This window comes from Mangifera indica, chromosome 8 (genome assembly GCF_011075055.1).
Source record: "Mangifera indica cultivar Alphonso chromosome 8, CATAS_Mindica_2.1, whole genome shotgun sequence".
NCBI lineage: Eukaryota > Viridiplantae > Streptophyta > Magnoliopsida > Sapindales > Anacardiaceae > Mangifera > Mangifera indica.
This window is the reverse complement of record NC_058144.1, coordinates 8,631,830-8,638,546: the sequence shown is the minus strand read 5'-3', so window position 1 is coordinate 8,638,546 and position 6,717 is coordinate 8,631,830. Positions and strand designations below refer to the sequence as shown.

The following is a 6,717-nucleotide window of genomic DNA, read 5'->3' as shown; positions in this document are numbered from 1 at the left end:
TAATTTAAAAAATAAATTAAATCTTTTAATTTAAATTTATTTTTATATTACTAATAATTCCATATTACAAAAATGCCACCCACTTTTAACCCTAAATCCCCTTTTCCTTTCAATTTTCCTCCACAGCCGCACCCTTCCTCTTCCAGCCAAAGCTTTCATTTTTCACTCCACAGCTGCACTGCACACTCCCTCTCTCAGCCAAAGCTTCTTTGTCTTGTAGTTGGAGGTAAGCTTCTTCAGATGTAGATATTTCTTTGATTGAAACAAATTCAGATGTAGATATTTAAGTGGTCATTTGATTAGATTAGCATTTGGCATGTCTGCTAAGCATATCCTTTTACATTAAGTTATGCTAGTACTTTTACTTTCCATTAAGGTCGCAAATACAGAATAAATAACTTTTGCATTGTAGGAACCTGGAAACCAAGATTTTGATCAACATTACTTGGGGTGCTTCTGTTCATCCATTGGTTCTTGCTGTTGTTTGATTGCATATGGATAATTGCTTCTGCACGTGAAATTTTCTTAATTTTTGTGGTTAGGATATCCTGCTGGCAGTGAGATGATTTTTCTTTGTAGCTTGTACTTTATTTTTTTCCCATTGTTGGTCATAATGGTTTTGATATATCAAAGTAACAGAAGGATTTTAGGTGACAGATGATATGGCTTTTTCAAGTAGAGTTTAGAAGATAATGCTTTTATGGAAACTTGTTAGTTCTTCAATTAGAAAAATGTAAAAGAGCTTTGTTGTCTTAAATTATTGAAAAATAGTCTTATACATAATTTGGATTACTTAAATTCATTCTATAGAATCAGGATGTTTTTGAAAATTTAACACTTCTTTTCAAATTTTGAGCTTTTCCTTGTTGGCATAGAATAGCTTATTAAAAATCCTACAAGCACTTCTTCTATGCAACCAAATAACTTAAATTTCAAAAAGAATTTGAACCTTTAAAGAATTTGGTGAGATATAAATGGCCCACTTGATAATGTTCCTAAGTAAAATAAATTTCACTACTTTTAATGGTGGTATTGAACAATGTTTTTTGACTGTTATATACCTTAGATTGGCATGTCCAGTTGTTACTGTCCTTGATTCTTCACAGGTTTTTCCTTTTCCTTTTGTTATATAAAATGTTCATCTCTTCAAAAGTCCATGTTTTCTTGATTTCCTTCAAGCTATTTATCTAATGATTCTCATTCTTGCCGTTTAGATGGATGCTTACCTTATGAATTCATAAAGCTATTTATCTAATGATTCTCATTCTTGACATGAATAGGCTCGAAAGTGCTACATGAATTAGCCAATGTGTTTACATTGAGTCGACGATGGCATGACTATGACATGATCTAACAATGCCTGCTTGTATCTAATAATGAATTCTGTTTGCTAAATAATTTTACTCCTTAATTATGTGACAATGTAGTTGTGCTTCCATATTACAACACTCTTGAAATTAGTACAATATTCTCCCTCATTTTTATTTGTGACGAAAAGTTGATGCTATAAATTGGTTTAAACTTACAGTTGGTTTTGGGAGGGCCATTTCTACCACACATTGAGCGCATTCTTCGTGATAAAGCATCGTCAATGTGTTCACTGGTAGTATCAGCTACTGATGGTGGAATCAGAGCTACCATAAAGGGACTGAATTTTAATGATAAACCTTGTCAAGCTACCATAAAGTGGGCCATTATCAATTGTTTTCTTATTTCTTCAAACTTCATAGTGTGATGGAATTGGCAATGTCAATTTATAAAACAATGATTTGGACATTTAATTATACATATTTTATTTTATATTACAGGAAAATGTGCTTGAAAGATTAAAATATTTTCTATAAAAGGTGGAATATTATACAGAAATTGTGAGATCTCTTTGATATATTTTTGTTTAATTAATTTCATTCTAATAAAAAATGTATTTTTTTGTAGTTTTGTAAAATTTATTTATTGATTATTAGAATTATTAATAATGCACCATTGAAGAGTGTATATTCATAAAATATTGAGAAATTAAAATTTATTGGCTAGGGTATGGGGAGGGGATTTTTCCCCTTGGGGATGGGGATGGGGATGGGATGGGATGGGGAGGGGAGGGGAGGGGAGGGGAGGGGATGGGGAGGGGAGGGGAGGGGATTTTTCCCCGCGGGGACGGAGAGGGGATTTTTCCCCGCGGGGACGGGGAGGGGATGGGGAGGGGATTTTCCCTCGCGGGGAGGGGACGGGGATTTTTTGTTATCCCCGTAACGGGGACGGGGATTGATATCCCCTACGGGGACGGGGACGGGGACGGGGATTGTTATCCCCTCCCCGCCCCTCCCCGTTGCCATCCCTATGTGTCCCCTCCTTGCCCCGCGCCGCCCCTTTCCCTCGCCGCCCCAATCCCCATCCCCATCCCTTTATATTAATATATTTATTTAAAATACTAATATATTTTTTATAGTTTTAAATTATTTATGTTTTTCAAATTTATTTAGGTTTTTGTTGTATATATTAAAGTAGTTAATATATTATATTTGTGATATTTGAAATAGTGGGTTAATTTTAATTAATTATATTATTTAATATATTTATATTGTGTTTAGAAGGTAAAAAATTTTTTTTTTGTTTTTTGCGGGTACGGGGAGGGGATTTTTCTTTACGGGGAGGGGATTTTTCTTTACGAGGAGGGGACGGAGAATTATTTTCATCCCCGTAGCGGGGACGGAGATTGATATCTCTTACGGGGACGGGGACAGGGATTGAGATCCCCTCCCCGTTGCCATCCCTATTGTCCACCCTTAATAGTTAGTTAACATATTTAACGTTTTGCCACCCAAAAATTAAGCATAAATAATAATTTTCTACTCAAAATTAAACTTTGTTAATGAAACAATATTAATAAATAATAAAATTACTATTTTATCCCTATAATTTCATTTTTTTAAAATTATAATATAACCCTAAATTAACAAAAATTAAAAATAATCTTTAAAATATTTAAATTATATAAGAAGTCACTTATTTTCTTTTATATCAATATCAACCTTTTTTCTTCTCTACTTATAGATAGGGCTATCTTTGACATACACTCATATATTAGTGGGTACATTATGATTTTTAAAAATATTGAGGTATTTGTAAAAAAATTTTGGAGGTTATTAGAAATTTGAAAAAATTTTGGGCCTTGAAAATATTTTACAGCCTAATTAATAGTATTAAGCCCAATTAATATGATTAATGGATTTGGGCTAATTGTGTTGATACTAATAAAACTTGAGATACAGTAAATAAAGGGTTTATTCGGGTTATGCTATAAATTCATGTTATTCTCATAATCCTTAAGGTGTAGAAAAATTAAGAGCACCACCACCACCCCCCCGTCTTTGGCCCGTATTTTCTCTCGGTCTTTGGAAAGAAATATTTCTCGTAAATTTTCATCAATCCTATAGTATACTTACTCAATTATCACAAGTTAACACATATAAATCCCTTTATAGTCGTAGAGCCCTTGCGTGGATGAGTTGAAACTCGTAGAGTTTACGAAAGTAGCATTTTTAATTTGGGACAAATTTAGGGAAAATTTGAAGAGAAAAGGCCTCAAAACACAGGTACGAAGGTTTCTAACATTCTCATATTACATGTATAATTATCACTTGACCTTATGATTGGGTTTCTATGTTTTTTTTAATATTTTTCTATTTTATTGTCTTTATATTGCATGAGAAAACCTTACAATTTGTGCATATATTATAATATTTAGATAAAATAATACCCTTTAACTGATAAGACTAATTGTTGACTTTAATAGATAGGTGAAAATTAGTTTTTTTTTTTCAAACTTAAAATGTGAGAATTTGTCATTTCATCATATATTATAATAGGGGTTATATTATAATTTCATTAAAATAATATCTAATCACATAATAATATATCATTTAAATACCTAATTGAATACATATAATATTACTTTTATTCTTTATATGCAATCTTACTGTTATAGTAACCATTATTAAACATTTATTACACAATCTCATAAAAATAGTCCTAACCTCAATCTTATGGAATATATTTATGTTATGTTAAAGTTACGAGATTTTGAAGAAATTGTTCAAAATCTCGTAATTTTAATATAACATAAGCATATTCAATGATACCAATGCCAAGACTCTTTTGATGAGGTTGTGTAATTAATGTTTAATAATGATTTTACTATAAAAGTAAGATTGTTTATTAACTATAAGAGCAATATTATATATGTTCAATTTTGAGTATTTAATTAGATATTATATGATATATTATCATATAATTAAGTATTATTTTATTATTAATTCAAAATCACTCAATCATATAATGACACATCATTTAGGTATTCAAAACTGAAATTATATAGTTTTATTATAACAATAATACCTAATTTGTGTACACTTGATGACACCATGCATTGAGTGCTTTTTATGTGTAACTCAAAATAATGCAATTATCACATATATATATATATATATATATATATATATATATATATATATATATATATATATATATAAGGATACATTATTAGTCATATACAAATTCATATCCATTGCTAGAACACAATTTTATTGGTAAAGTGTCAGTTGAGAATGGGTAAGGAAACAAACACAGGTTTGTTATGGTGTGACCAATATACTAAATCAATACCCTTCGCATAAAAAATTTTAAATTATATAAGTTAGTTATAAACTTATAATAAAACTATGTATACAACTTTTATGTATAATCTTTTGAATAAATAATGATATATCATTATATAATTAGGTATTAATTTATTTTTAATTTTTAAACTATTTAATTATTTAATAATATATCATTATTTATATATAAAAATTATACCAATAACGTTATTGAATTGGTTATTACAACGAAGAAAGAATAAATTTATCTAAAGTTTTTAGTAAGTTATTTTATTGTTCTAATTAAATATTTATGAAAAACATTTTATTATAGAGGAATAATAAGTGACTAAATAGGAACAGCTGATAAATTTTTGAAGTGTACTCAACAAGAGAACTTGACAATTACCTAATAATTAAAATGTCAGGAGAGTTAATAAAAAAAATTTAGAGGGTTTTGAAATTTGAAAATAGTTTGTGGTATTTTTAAAATTTTGATATACCGTTTTGAATTTTAAAAAATGATAATTGTATTCCACAAAATATAATAAATTAGAGGTTCAAATGTTATATTATAAATTATTGAAATTACAATATATTTTCAAAAATTATAGGGGTACATGTGATAATTTACAAAATAAAAGGGGATAAAGTATTGATTTGCCTATAGTAATATTTTATAAAATGATATTTATATCTCTATTATAATATTTGTTGTTAAAATTAATTATTAACTTTTATAAGTAAGTAAAAAATTAGTTTTTTAAAATTAAACGATGGGATTATGTCATTTTATCACAGTCAGACATGAAATAGTCATTTAGCCTAAAAGTAATAACAATAATATTATGTGTATATATTTTAGATATATAAATATATTTTACATTTATTATTTCTCTATAATAAAATGTTTGACATAAATATTTAATTAAAATAATTAAATGCCTGAGTAGAAATTTTATATAGATTCTCATACTTTTTATTCATTGCCATAATCAAATTAACTTATATGATTTAAGTTTTTTTTATTATTATTATTAAGAAGGGTATTGATTTAGTATGTTGGTCATATTATAACAAGCGTGTGCTTATTTTCTCATCCATCCTCAACAAGCTTCATTGCAATAACCAACTTATATGATTTGATTTTTTTTTTTTTTTAACAAGAAGGGTATTAGCTTAGTATATACGTCGGTGGCACTATAACGAGTGTGTGTTTGTTTTCTTACCTATTTTCAACTATTTTCACCCATTTCTAAAACTAATAAAATTATATGGATTAAGTTAAATGAATGATATAATAAATATTTAAAAATATATATACATTTTTAATTATAAAGGAAAAAGATTCCTTCATTAAACTAGTTGATAAACGACTGATATTTACTAAATGAGATATTTGTTAAACTAAATAAAATTACTTAATTAATTTCATTAAACTAGTTTGTTAGAATCAACAGGTGAAATTTATTAATCCAATTAATTAATAGTTTATTTTATAACACGCTCTAAATATGAAAGAAGATAATTTTTTCATCAAATTGGTTGAAAAAGATCGAAGTTTTCTAAATAAAAAATCTATAAAGTTAAATGAAATTATTTAATTAGTTAAGAGTTTATTAGAATTATCAAGTGAAATTTATGAATCTGATTTCTAGCATGCTTGCACTAGAATGAGCATGTGTTTGTTTTTCTTATCCATCCTCAACTAGTTTCATTAATTTCTTGAACCAATAAAATTACGCATACTTAGTTAAGTTAAATGATATAATAAATATTTCAATTAAATATATATACTTTTTATTATAAAGGAAGAAGATTTTTTCATTAAATTAATTGAAAAATGGTCGAAGTTTACTAAATAAGATATTTGTAAAACTAAATTAAATTATTTAATTAACTAATAGTTTGTTAGAATTATCAGGTGAAATTTATGAATCTAATTTTTATCACGCTCGCACTATAACAAGTGTGTGCCTGTTTTCTTACCCATTCTCAGTCCATTTCACCAATTTCTAGTACCAATTAATAAAACTATGTATACTAAGTTAAGTTAAATTATATAATAAATATTTTAATAAAA

At 27.4% G+C, this 6,717-nt stretch overlaps 1 long non-coding RNA gene across 1 annotated transcript; it reads left to right on the top strand.

Moving 5' to 3' along the window:
• Positions 1 to 90: 90 nt before the first annotated feature.
• Positions 91 to 1,805, top strand: LOC123224349. The gene is made up of 2 exons (XR_006503945.1): positions 91 to 226; positions 1,529 to 1,805. It is a non-coding gene; the product is annotated as an uncharacterized LOC123224349 (long non-coding RNA).
• Positions 1,806 to 6,717: the final 4,912 nt, after the last annotated feature.